Source organism: Somniosus microcephalus, chromosome 34, assembly GCF_052327205.1.
Source record: "Somniosus microcephalus isolate GS21.2 chromosome 34, FLI_Smic_1.0, whole genome shotgun sequence".
Classification (NCBI taxonomy): domain Eukaryota; kingdom Metazoa; phylum Chordata; class Chondrichthyes; order Squaliformes; family Somniosidae; genus Somniosus; species Somniosus microcephalus.
Genome location: NC_141020.1, coordinates 11,933,468 through 11,947,524, shown reverse-complemented (window position 1 = coordinate 11,947,524; position 14,057 = coordinate 11,933,468). Strand labels below are relative to the sequence as shown.

General features: G+C 53.0%; 1 pseudogene; it reads right to left on the bottom strand.

Annotated features, from left to right (window-relative positions):
• Positions 1-2,218: 2,218 nt before the first annotated feature.
• On the bottom strand, positions 2,219-5,777 carry LOC147096769 (interferon regulatory factor 2-binding protein 2-A pseudogene; annotated as a pseudogene).
• Between the last annotated feature and the right edge of the window lie 8,280 nt (positions 5,778-14,057).

Below are 14,057 nucleotides of genomic sequence, written 5' to 3'. Positions count from 1 at the left end.
ATACACCTCAATAAGGTCTCCCCTCAGCCTCCTCTGTTCCAAAGAAAACAGACCCAGCCTATCCAGTCTTTCCTCATAGCTAAGATTCTCTACTCCTGGCAACATCCTTGTAAATCTCCTCTGTACCCTCTCTAGCCAGGATCAGTAAAAGTGACTGTGAAGCTGTCGGGATTGTCGTAACAAACCCAAATGGTTCACGAATGCTCTTTAGGGAAGGTAACCTGCCGTATTGCCCGTGACTCCAGTTGCACGCCCACGTGGTTGACTCTGAAGTGGCCGAGCAAGCCACTCGGTTGGATCAGAACCGCTGGAAGGCCCATCACCACCTTCTCCGCTCTAGTAGGGATGGGGGCAATGAATGCTGGCCTTGCCCGCGACCGCCCACATCCCCAGAACAAACAAAAAGAAATAAGTCACAAAATTAAAGACGGGAGCTGTAGTAATCATATATGGAGTTTACAGCACAGAAACAGGCCATTCGGTCCAACTGTTCCATGCTGGTGTTTAAATTCTCCACACGAGCCTCCTCCCACCCTTCTTCATCTCACCCCAATAACCATATACCTCGACCATCCCCTGGGAGTCTTTCAACTTGCCTGGATGAGTGCAGTTCCAACACTCAAGAAGCTCGACACCATCCAGGACAACGCGGCCCGCTTGATTGGCACCCCATTCACCACCTTAAACATTCACTCCCTCCACCACCGGCGCACCGTGGCTGCAGTGTGTGCCATCTACAAGATGCACTGCAGCAACCCGCCAAGGCTTCTTCGGCAGCACCTCCCAAACCCGCGACCTCTTCCACCTAGAAGGACAAGGGCAGCAGGCGCATGGGAACACCACCACCTCCAAGTTCTCCTCCAAGTCACACACCATCCTGGCTTGGAAATATATCGGCTGATCCTTCGTCGCTGGGTCAAAATCCTGGAACTCCCTCCCTAACAGCGCTGTGGGAGCACCTTCACCACACGGACTGCAGCGGTTCAAGATGGCGGCTCACCACCACCTTCTCGAGGGCAATTAGGGAACGGGCAATAAATGCTGGCCTTGCCAGTGACACCCCCATCCCATAAGCAAATATATAAAAAAAAGTCTTCAATTGACCTCCGGCTTTGAACGTAGCCAAGAAATATTTTTTAACCATTACTACTGCAACTGTCTGCTACCCTCTTCGCCAGTGATCTTGTAGGTGCTCTGTTAGCAAGAGCATGATCATGGGAACCCCCCATGGCCTCCAAGTCACACATCATCCTGACTTGGGACACATACTAACATTCCTTCATCGTCACTGGGTCAGTACCCCTGGAACGCCCGACCTAACGTGGGAGCACCTTCGCCACACGGACGGCAGGGGTTCATGGCGGCGGCTCACCACTTTGACAGGCAACCAGAATGATACCTGGACTCTCACGAGTTAAATTACGAGGAGAGATTACACAAACTAGGGTTGTGTTCCCTAAGATTTGGAAGATTAAGGGGTGATTTGATCGAAGTTTTCAAGGTATTAAAGGGGAACCAATAGGGTAGAGAGAGAGAAACTATTTCCGCTGGTTGGGGATTCTAGGACTAGGGGACATAGCCTAAAAATTAGAGCCAGACCTTTCAGGAGTGAAGTTAGAAAACACTTCTACACACAAAAGGCGTTAGACGTTTGGAACTCCCTTCCGCAAACGGCAATTGCTGCTGGGCCAGTTATTAATTTTAAATCTGCGATTGATATTTTGTTAACCAAAGGTATCAAGAGATATGGGGTGAAGGCGGGTAGATGGAGTTCGGTGGCAGATCAGCCATGATCTTATTGAATGGCGGAGCAGGCTCGAGGAGCTAAATGGCCTCCTCCTGTTCTTATGGGCAATAAATGCCTGCCTTGCCAGCGACGTCCACATCCCGAAAAGTAGTAAGCGAAGTTGGCAGATCTCGTCCAGTGCGCCACACCCACTGCAGTACGATTAGGTTTCCCATCACAGGTATATTAACCCGTTCGAACATCCCTCATTTCAGATTCAATTCTCGATCACTGCAACCAACGCGCCCGCTAAGCTGTGCGGCCCCGCCGCGGTCTGGAGGTCCCACACATACGGAGGAGCCGCGCACGCGCGAATATTTGAACGGGCCACGCAGCCAGTTAAAGGGACCGCGCTCGAAAATAAACAAATAAATAAGAGGGAACATCGGCAGCGAGTTCGAACTGTGTGTGTGTGTTACAGAATAATCCAAGTCCCGGTAAAGAGGCTTTATTTTGTAAGGGTTTTGTTTAAATATAAAAAAAAAACCATTCTTCTGTTAAATCATGATTATCACAAGCTAATGTAATTACAGATTATGGCAACAGAGCGGGAGGAAAAACAAGGTGGGATCACCACAGGAAGAGAGACACAACACACTGGTAAATCAGAGCACCATAAAATCCTTACAGTGACACACACAATGAAAACCTCCCCAGACCCTTGGGGGCAGTAGTTTGATCATTTTTGAAACAGTAGCATTTTAACACACACAACAGCAGATAATCAAGCAAAAAAGGCAGACGCACCTGTCCACCAATATTATCACAACATTTTATTAACCCCACCACCACCCCGCCTTCAAACGACTCTGGCCAGGGTTCAGGTGCAGACTCCCGCTGCCCTCCGGAGCTGTACCCAGCTGGCCAGAGCGCCAGGCTTAACACAGCGAGGGGTCAACTACAGACATGCACACTTTGGAGCCAAGGGCACAGGGTCGGGAAATCCCGGGGGGCAACTGCTCCAGAGCGCTGTAGTCCCAATCTAACGCCCCCCCGCCCCCCACACCCTCCAACTCAGCACAAACCAGGGAGTGAACCTTGTGCGGTTCAGTAACAGACAGCCAGGAGATGGAGCTCACAATGTACCTTTTCATAAGGTCGTTGGGAGTCTGTGCCATATTTTGCTAGCCAGATTGCGATGATAAAACATTTTCAGCATGGCGCGATGATTTAATTAAAAAACACAATAAAGCACCCATGGAGGTTTAAATACACGTTCTGTCTCTGATGGTCACACTGTGAAGCGCCTTGGGACGTTTTAGTACGTTAAAGGCGCTATATAAATACAAGTTGTTGTGTCTGTCCTTTACCCAAAGGAAGACAAATTACTCTCCTCTCAACCGGCAACATCCAGAGCACAAACCGCACCCCATCGGCCCAAGAGACGCGCAACAGGAGCACGACGAGAGGCTCCTGGCAGAGAATCCCACTCGCTCCCGTCTCAACGGGAAAATAGACTGCTTGTTCCGTCTTCTCGCTTCCTCCCATGCAGTTGCCGATTCTTGTTGGGGGATGAGGGGGGGGGGGGGGAGCTGGGGTCCGACAGCTCTGGCCCACGCCTCGCCCGAGTGGCTGTTCTTCAGGCGGCGAGTGTTCGCGGGCTATTCGGCAGAGGGAAGCATTGCAGCCAGGCCGACCGGGCAACTTGCTCGAGACCCACACGCACTTTCAGCAGCAGCAGTCCCCGCACAGTGACGAGGAGTGCGGCACCCCGGTTGATTTCCCTCCTTTCCTGATCTGGGGGGGGAGAGCGGTGCTGAGGCCAATTGATGAACCTCAGCCCCCCAGCGCCCTGATCAGATAACTCAGCCTTTGGATCCGAGACCTCCCTGGCGTCATACGCCCGTCTGCTCTGTGCCTTAACCGACTGAGCTATAGGGCAACATTTGGCATTAATGGTGGAGGTCTAGATAACGTAGAACGATTCAGAAACACGGATAAACCCTCAACTTACAAACAGACGCTAACACAGCCCCGTAACACGTTTGCGGCTATGGCAGTTCAATCTGCGATAGGTCCATCGAGTTACTTTATTTTAAAACGCAAATCTCAGATCTTAACCTGCTGCAAAGTTACACTGCACGGTGTAAATCTGTGCGATGCTGGACCCGTGCTCCTGTAACCTACACTTGGCCCCCATTCTCTGACGCAATATCGCTCGAACCTTCGCTGCTGTCTACGCCACGGCGAGTGGGCAATGCACAAACACGCACACACACAGAGGGGGAAACGGTGCACTAAGTCACATCAAAAGATCTTCACGGGTGCCTCTCCCCACTATTCTTCCACCTAGGGGCTCGGGCACGACATATAAGCACACACACACACATACAAAGTGTTTATCCACAGAGATAATGCTGAACATGAAGAGGTACTTCAAGACCAGTGTCAATAACTGGGTGCCCGCGGCCCTCCCGCCCCCTGTATCGAACGGCCAGCTTGGCACGTTGAGCTCCACGATGCGGGCACCACAGCGATCGAAGTTCGGTGCAGACACGCTGCAAATTCGTAAAAGTTAAATCTCTGCCCCAAGATGGCAAACGGTGCCCCTCCTTCTTCGCTTCTTAAGCCCCGGCGTCCAGTGCCATGGTGCCAGGCGGTCATGAGGGGGGCGTGGCGAATCCCCACCACAGTATATTTGTCCCAAGCGGGTGATTTAATCCCATCGTCTCTCATTTTTTTGGTTGCGAAAAACATCCCGGTCCATCCGTGGGGTTGCAGGCGGCTTCGGTTTTCGACAGTGCGCTCCAGATCACGGGTCCCTCTCCTTCTTCACCTTGATGTCGCCGGCCAGGATGGTGGCGATCTCGCCCTGCATGAAGGCCCAGGGCACGTTGGATCCGATGAGTGGGCACTTGTCCCCGCTGGGGCAGTATACCTCGCCGCTGGCCCCCTGCGCCTTGATGCTCTCCCGCGAGCAGGGGAAGCAGAACTTGTGGCCGGGCACCGAGGGACACTGGACAAAGTGGGTGTCCTCCAGCCGCTGCCGGCAGATGGTGCAGCACAGCGGGCTGCTGGAGGAGTCGGGGGCGCCGGGGGGCTCCGGCTCGGACGAGGGGCCCCCCGGCTCGCCGCTGCGGGGCGCCGGGCGGCGGAGCGGGGCGCCGTGCCCCGTGGAAGAGTGGACGGCCTGGCCGGCGGGGTCCTTGGGGGGGCCCAGGGAGTCGGCGGGGGGGCTGATCAGCGCGGCGGGCGAGTGCCCTATCTCGGCCAGGTGCCCCATCTCGGCCGAGTGCCCTATCTCGGCCGGGTGGCCCATCTCGGCCTGGGCCCGGCTGTCGGGCCAGGGCGGCGGCTGCCCATCCCCGGCCACCGGCTCCCGCTGGGGGGAGGCGCGGCGGCGGCGGGCCCCGGGGCGGGACGGGCAGCCGCCGCCCTGGCGCCGGGGCTGGGGAGGGGGCAGCGGGGGGGGCTCGGGCAGCAGCTCGGCGGGCACGGGCTCCTTGAAGAGGCGGGCGGCAGGTGGCAGCAGCTGGGCCAGGGGTCGCCAGTCGCCGGCCCCCCTCTGGTACTCCAGGCACTCCAGGGGAGGGGGGGGAGGGGCCGAGGGGGCGCAGGGTGACGCCTCCTTAGCCGAATAGCCGGCCCTCGGAGGAGGCGGCGGCGGAGGCGGGGGGAGCCGGGCCTGGGCCTCACTGGGGGGCCCGACCTCGGGCTCGGGCAGGCCGTGCGCCCGCTTCAGCCGCCGGGCCTGCTCGATGGCCCGCTCGACGCGGTCGGCGCCCTCGTAGTTGACGCAGCCGCGGCACACGGCCTGCGAGAACTCCCAGACCACGGCCCACGGCATCCGCGGCAAGTCGCACAGGTAGCACGAGTGCCGGCGGGAAGCAGGCGCAGGCGGCGGCGGCGGCGGTGCCGAGCCCATGGCCCGCCCTTGGAAACGGGAAGACAAGCGAGAAAAAAAAATCCACAGCGCTAGGCCCAGCCCGCCCACTGCGCCTGCGCCAGTCGGCTGGCTAGCCAACCGGCCGGCCAGCCTCACATCGGAAGTGACGCGATCGCGTCGCCCCCACCGCCTGCCGGGAGTTGTAGTTCCTCCGATAGCCGCCCCCAGTCCTTCAGCGCACGCTGGCGGTGACGCCATCACGTCGGGTCTCCCCGCCCTGCCTTCTGGGAATTGTAGTTCTCTCCTCTCCCCATCTGACTGCGGGATTTGCCAAGAGCAAAGCCTGGTGCTCAGTTGCTCAAATGCAACAAATTAAATGCAGAGGTATTCTGTATATTAATAAAAATTGTTAGTATTCTAGAAAAAGTAGGAAATCACACAACACCAGTGTAATGATCAATAACATGTCATTCTAGAGTGGTACACTAGATGGAGCCGTAGAGCTGTATATTTAGTTGTATGTGTTGAAGACTACACTACCCACAATGCACTAGGCTACCCAGAAGGCAGGGGTCAAGATGGCTGCCTGCACACAGAAGTACACATGCTGAATCTCTACAGATGCTGTACCTAGAGAACGTGTACTGAATAAATGACTAGCTGGAAGCTAGCTGTTCATAATAAGAATGTCTAGTTATTAATGAACATAACAACCAGGTTATAGTCCAACAGCTTTATTTGAAATCACAAGCTTTCCGAGCGCTGCTCCTTCGTCAGGTGAAGTGAAGAAATGCATAAAGACACAGCATATATAGTCAGAGAACACTGCCAGATGATTACAGGTAATCTTTCTAACTGCCCTTTATCACACCTCGGCAGAGAGATAATCACAGCAATCAAAATGTGTGAATGGTGTCCAAACAGGTCAGTCAGGAAAACATTACATCAAAGAACAATGAGGTGGGGTCACAAGGGGTCAAATGTTGCAGATGCTGGGGTCTGTATGAAAAACAGAAAAAAAACACTTTGCTGGAAATCACAGCAGGTCCGGCCGCATCTGTGCAGAGAGAACAAGTCAACAACGACTCGAGTCTGGATGACTCTACGTCAGGCGGGGTTACATGTAGCGTGACGTGAACCCAAGATCCCAGTTGAGGCCGTCCTCATGAGTGCGGAACTTGGCTATCAGTTTCTGCTCGACGATTTTGCTTTGTCGTGTGTCTCGAAGGCCACCTTGGAGAATGCTTACCCGAAGATCGGAGGCTGAATGTCCTTGACTGCTGAAGTGTTCCCCGACTGGGAGGGAACACTCCTGCCTGGCGATTGTTGTGCGGTGTTAAAGGGCAGTTTGGATAAAGGGCAGTTAGAAAGATTACCTGTAATCATCTGGCAGTTTTCTCTGACTATATATGCTGTGCCTGTATGCTTCTCTTCACTTCACCTGACGAAGGAGCAGCGCTCCGAAAGCTTGTGATTTCAAATAAAGCTGTTGGACTATAACCTGATGTTGTGTGACTTCCTACATTTGTCCACCCCAGTCCAACACCAGCATCTCCACATCATTTCTACAAAAAGGGCATAGAAACATAGAAGATAGGAGCAGGAGTAGGCCATTCGGCCCCTCGAGCCTGCTCCGCCATTCAATGAGATCATGGCTGATCATCCAAATTCAGTACCCTGTCCCTGCCTTCTCCCCATATCTCTTGATCCCTTTAGCCTTAAGAAATATATCTAACTCCTTCTTGAATATATTTAATGAATTGGCCTCAACTGCCTTCTGTGGTAGAGAATTCAACCAATGACTGCAGGAATTTGCCAAGAGCAAAGCCTAGTGCTCAGTTGCTCAATAGATGCAGCAAATGCAACAAATTCTGTCAGGACTAGACAGACTAGATGCAGGAAGGATGTTCCCGATGGCGGGGAGTCCAGAACCAGGGGTCACAGTCTAAGGATAAGGGGTAAGCCATTTAGGACAGAGATGAGGAGGAATTTCTTCACCCAGAGCGTGGTGAACCTGTGGAATTCTCTACCACAGAAGGCAGTGGAGGCCAATTCATTAAATATATTCAAGAAGGAGTTAGATATATTTCTTAAGGCTAAAGGGATCAAGGGATATGGGGAGAAAGCAGGGACAGGGTACTGAGTTTGGATGATCAGCCATGATCTCATTGAATGGCGGAGCAGGCTCGAGGGGCCGAATGGCCTACTCCTGCTCCTATCTTCTATGTTTCTATGTTTCTAAATTAAATGCAGAGGTATTCTGTGCATTAATAAAAATTGTTAGTATTCTACAAAAAGGGCAGTGGTTGTTTAATATGCAGATAATTCTTTTTATGGTTGCATTTGTGCAGGACGAGCTGAGGTGCCCCTGCAGAGAGCCAGCATGGGCTCCACGGGCCGAATGGCCTCCTTCTGTGCTGTAACCATTCTATGATTCATTCTGTGGTTCTACAACCCCCTTTCACCACCTCAAGACATCTCAAAGTGCTTTACAGCCAATGAAGTACTTTTTGAAGTGTGGTCACTGTTGTAATGAAGGAAACGCGGCAGTCAATTTGTGCACAGCAAGCTCCCACAAACAGTAATGTGATAATGACCAGATCATCTGTTATTTAGTGATGTTGATTGAGGGATAAATATTGGCCCCAGGACACCGGGGAGAACTCCCCCTGCTCTTCTTCGAATAGTGGCCGGGGGATCTTTTACGTCCACCTGAGAGACCAGGCGGGGCCTCGGTTTAACGTCTCATCTGAAAGACGGCACCTCCGACAGTGCAGCACTCCCTCTGCACAAATTGCCTGCCGTGTTTTCTACATTACAACAGTGGCGACACTTCAAAAAAGTACTTCATTGGCTGTAAAGCGCGTTGGGACGTCCTGAGGGTGGTGAAAGGCGCTATAGAAATGCAAGTCTTTCTTTTTAATCTGAAGCTCCTTTGAACATTTCTCTAGAAAGAAAAGAAAGAACTTGCATTTCTATAGCGCCTTTCACGACCACCGGACGTCTCAAAGCGCTTTGAAGTACTTTTGGAGATAACAACAGAAAACGCTGGAAAAACTCAGCGGGCCCGGCAACATCCGTGGAGAGAGAAATAGAGTCAACGTTTCAGGTCGAAACCCTTCGTCAGGACTGAGAAACACAGGAAATGAAACAGATTAAAAGGCCAGTTAGGGGGCTGGGAAATGGGGGAGGGGCTGAAAGAACAAAAGGGAAGGTCTGGGAGAGGTGAAGAGACATTAAGAGATATTCAAGGCGAGACGAGATGGTAATAGGACAGGTAAAGAGACAAAGGACGGCTCTAGATGAAGTGTGAAATGCGCTGGCAGAGTGAGAGACAGCTGCCATGTGGGACAGAGAGAGAAAAAAAAAGGAAAAGGCACAAACCAAAAGTGTGGATAAAAAATATATTAAAATGTAATAGGGGCCGAGGTTATGATCTGAAATTGTTGAACTCGATATTGAGTCCGGAAGGCTGTAAAGTGCCTAATCGAAAGATGAGGTGCTGTTCCTCGAGCTTACGCTGAGCTTCTGTGGAACAATGCAAGAGGCCGAGGACAGAGAGGTCCGAGTGGGAATGGAGCGGTGAATTAAAATGACAGGCGACCGAAAGCTCGGGGTCCCCCTTACGGACTGAACGGAGGTGTTCCGCAAAGCGGTCGCCCAATCTGCGTTTGGTCTCCCCAATGTAGAGGGGACCGCATCGTGAGCAGCGAATACAGTATACTAGATTGCAAGAAGTACAAGTAAATCGCTGTTTCACCTGGAAGGGGTGTTTGGGGCTCTGGACAGTGGGACGGGGGGAGGTAAAAGGGCAGGTGTTGCATCTCCTACGCTTTACAGCCAATGAAGTACTTTTGGAGTGCGGTCTCTGTTGTAATGTGGGAAACACATTCTATGTTGAGGGCGGCAAATAAAACGCAAGTTCTTGTTTTTGCGACTCACACTCATTCAAGAAAAAAAAAACAATAATACCTGCTCCTTTAATCTTTCTTTCTGCGAGCGAGAGAGAGAGAGGCCAAATTTAGTCGGGCAGGCTGAAAGGAGCGAATTGCCCTTTAAATTTAATTCAGCGGTCATTGCAGTTCTCATAGTTGACCAGGAGATGGTGATGTTGCTCCACAAATAACCCCTCGTGGGATCGTTTCACAGCACAGGCTGGTCCTGTCATTGCTGCGGTTCTCAAACTTATTTGGTTGAATCGATTAGTAATCACGGACTCCGCCCCCCCCAATCTAAATTATAATTATATCGAATACTCATAATATGCTGCATGTGTTTTAATAATGCTTTTAAGAAATCAGGTATTGACTGATAGACATCAATGAGGTGGATGTGCCTGACTCTCACACCAATTCTGGGCACTCCGCAGCAACAGGTGGCCACTGTTAGCCACTTAATGCTGGACAATTTTTAAAGCCGTCGGCAGGCTGGCCAAGGTGAGTGAGGGCACGGGTGCCCACGCACTTGCTAGAGGGATAGAATTGAAAAGTAGTGAAGTTATGCTAAACCTGTATCGAACCTTGGTTAGACCACACTTGGAGTACTGCGTACAATTCTGGTCGCCATATTATAAAAAGGATATCGAGGCACTGGAGAGGGTGCAGAGAAGATTTACAAGGATGATACCAGAAATGCGAGGGTATACATAGCAGGAAAGGATGAACAGGCTGGGTCTCTTTTCTGTTGAAAAAAGGCTGAGGGGTGACCTAATAGAGGTCTTTAAAATTATGAAAGGTTTTGATAGAATGGATACAGAGAGAGTGTTTCCACTTGTGGGGAAGAGCAAAACTAGAGGCCATCAATATAAGATAGTCACCAAGAAATCCAATAGGGAATTCAGGAGAAACTTCTTTACCCAGAGAGTGGTGAGAATGTGGAACTCGCTGCCACAGGGAGTGGTTGAAGCGAATAGTATCGATGCATTTAAGGGGAGGCTAGACAAGTATGAGGGAGAAGGGAATAGAGGGTTAGGCTGATGGGGTTAGATGAGGAAAGACGGGAGGAGGCTCGAGTGGAGCATAAACGCCGGCATGGACTGGTTGGGCCGAATGGCCTGTTTCTGTGCTGTATATTCTGTATAATTCTGAGAGGCTGCTGGAAACGTGACTCACCGCCCTCCTGTCCCACTGGTGTGTCCTGCGGCAACTGTGGGATCCCGTGTGTTCGCGCTAACACGTTCAGTTTAAATAAAATATGGAAATAGAAAGCTGGTATCAGTAAAAGTGACAACGAGGCCATGAACGTGGATAAGCAAATACTCCCCCCGCAACACTCCCCCTGCAATACTCTCCATGCAACACTCCCCCTGTAATACTCCCCCTGCCCGACACTCACTGCACCCCGTAATATGGACTGAGCCTCTCAGTGTGCTCACCGCGCTCTCAGTAACACTCGCTGCGGTCCCCAATACTCACTGAGCCCCCTGTCCTGCTCCATGAGGTGAGATCTCGGATATTATTACAGGTTAGTGCTGCCATCTGCTAGACTGAGAGTACACAGCCTGGAGACAAAGAATGGGTTCAGGGTCTGGGGGTGCAGGGTTTGGGGGTACGGGGTCTGGGGGTACAGGGTTTGGGGGTACGGGGTCTGGGGGTACAGGGTTTGGGGATACGGGGTCTGGGGGTACAGGGTCTGGGGTACAGGGTCTGGGGTTTCAGGGTTTGGGGGTACGGGGTTTGGGGATACGGGGTCTGGGGTACAGGGTCTGGGGGTACAGGGTCTGAGGGTACAGGGTCTGGGGTACAGGGTCTGGGGTGCAGGGTCTGGGGTACAGGGTCTGGGGGTACAGGGTCGGGTACTGGGTCTGGGGGTACAGGGTCTGGGGTGCAGGGTCTGGGGTGCAGGGTCTGGGGGTACAGGGTCGGGTACAGGGTCTGGGGTACAGGGTCTGGGGGTACAGGGTCTGGGGTACAGGGTCTGGGGTGCAGGGTCTGGGGTACAGGGTTTTGGGGTACAGGGTCGGGTACTGGGTCTGGGGGTACAGGGTCTGGGGTACAGGGTCTGGGGGTACAGGGTCTGGGGTACAGGGTCTGGGGGTACAGGGTCTGTGGGTACAGGGTCTGCGGGTACAGGGTTTGGGGGTACAGAGTTTGGGGGTACAGGGTCTGGGGTGCAGGGTGTGGGGTACAGGGTCTGTTCCCAAATGGAGCCAGCACCTCGCAGTGAGAAGGGGAGGGGTGAATGAGTAGGAGAGAGCGAGGATGTTCAAACTCTTCATATACTGACGTACTGCGGAAAAACTGTGTGTGTGACGCTCCACGGCCTCGCCCCTACTACCTCTGTAACCTCCTACAGCTCCCCGAGATCTCTGCGCTCCTCCGATTCTGGGCTCTTGAGCATCCCCGATTTCCATCGCTCCACCACTGGCAGCCGTGCCTTCAGCTGCCTGGGCCCTAAGCTCTGGAATTCCCTCCCTAAACCTCTCCGCCTCTCTCTCCTCCTTTAAGACGCTCCTTAAAACCGACCTCTTTGACCGAGCTTTCGGTCACCTGTCCTAATGTCTCCTTATGTGGCTCGGTGTCAAATTTGTTTGATTCAAGGCAAAAGAACCAGAAGCGACATGAAATTACGCAGCGAGTTGTTGTGATCTGGAACGCGCTGCCTGAAAGGGCGGTGGAAGCAGATTCAATCGTAACTTTCGAAAGAGAATTGGAGAAACACTTGAAGGGGAAAAATTCACAGGGCTGTGGGGAAAGAGCAGGGGGCAGTGGGACTAATTGGAGAGCTCGAGCAAAGACACGACGGGCCGAATGGCCTCCTGCTGTGCTGCATCATTCGACGGTTCGATGATAATCGCTCCTGTGAAGCGCCTTGGGACATTTTACTACGTTAAAGGCGCTATGTAAATGCAAATTGTTGTTGCCGCCATTCGATCTACAGTCACCCCGTCCTCCAGGACAGGGCGGCACGCTCTCGACCAACCAGAGCGCATCGATCACGCAGCGAGCCCGCCCCTTTAAAACTGTGAAGAACACAGTTATTCATCGCAGCGCTGCTGCACCGGGGAGACAGAGTGAAAGAGGGGATTGTGTGCGGGTGAGAGTTCATCCAGCCACAGCAGCGCTGTCCAACTGTGCGGCTGCAGGTGCGGGAGGCGACACGTGACACAGCCTGTGTTTGATTTTGTATTTGCCGTCCCTTTTTCTTTGCTTAAAGATCCGAAAGGGAGGGTGAGAAAAACAGAATCGATGGGGGCACTGTGTGAAGTATCAGCACGTGTGTTGAATAATAGCATCTCCAATGTACCAGGAAACGCCCCACAACCCTCTCCCTTCTCCTTCTTAGGCAGTCCCTCGGAACCGAGGATGACTTGCTTCCACATTAAAAATGAGTTCTCGGGTGACTGATGAGTCCAATGTGGGACCTACAGTCTCTGTCACAGGTGGGGCAGACGGTGGTTGAAGGGGCGGGTGGGTGTGGGGTGCTTGGGTTGACGTGCGCTCCTTCCGCTGCCTGCGCTTGGCTTCCGCTTGCTCCCGGCGAAGAGACTCAAGGTGTTCGGCACCTTCTCGGATGCTTCTCCTCCACTTTGTGCGGTCTTGGGCCAGGGATTCCCAGGTGTCGGTGGGGATGTTGCACTTTTTCAAGGAGGCTTTGAGGGTGTCCTTGAAGCGTTTCCTCTGCCCACCTGGGGCTCTCTTGCCGTGCCGGAGGTCCGAGTAGAGCGCTTGTTTTGGGAGTCTCGTATCGGGCATGCGGACAATGTGACCCGTCCATCGGAGCTGATCGAGCGTGGTCAAAGCTTCGATGCTGGGGATGTTGGCCTGAGCGAGAACACTGACGTTGGTGCGCCTATCCTGCCAATGGATATGCAGGATCTTGCGGAGGCAGCGTTGGTGGTACCTCTCCAGTGCTTTGAGGTGCCTGCTGTACATGGTCCATGTCTCTGAGGCATACAGCAGGGCGGGTATCACTGCTGCTCTGTAGACCATGAGTTTGGTGCTGGGTTTGAGGTCCTGGTCTTCAAACACTCTCTTCCTCAGGCGACCGAAGGCTGCACTGGCACACTGAAGGCGGTGTTGGACTTCATCATCGACATCTGCCCTTGTTGACAGTAGGCTCCCGAGGTATGGAAAGTGGTCCACGTTGTCCAAGGCCTCTTCGTGGATTTTGATAATCGGGGGGCAGTACTGTGTGGCGGGGGCAGAATGGTAGAGGACCTTTGTCTTACGGGTGTTTAGTGTAAGGCCCGTGCTCTCGTTCACTTCAGTAAAAGTGTTGACGATGGTTTGGAGTTCGATCTCCGAGTGAGCGCAGACGCAAGCGTCGTCCACATACTGTAATTCGATGACAAAGGACGGGGCGACCTTGGATCTGGACTGGAGGCGACGGAGGTTGAACAGTTTCCCGTTTGTTCTGTAGATTAGCTCCACTCCAGCGGGGAGCTTACTGAGGGTGAGATGGAGCATTGCAGCAAGGAAGATCGAGAAGAGCGTTGGTGCGATA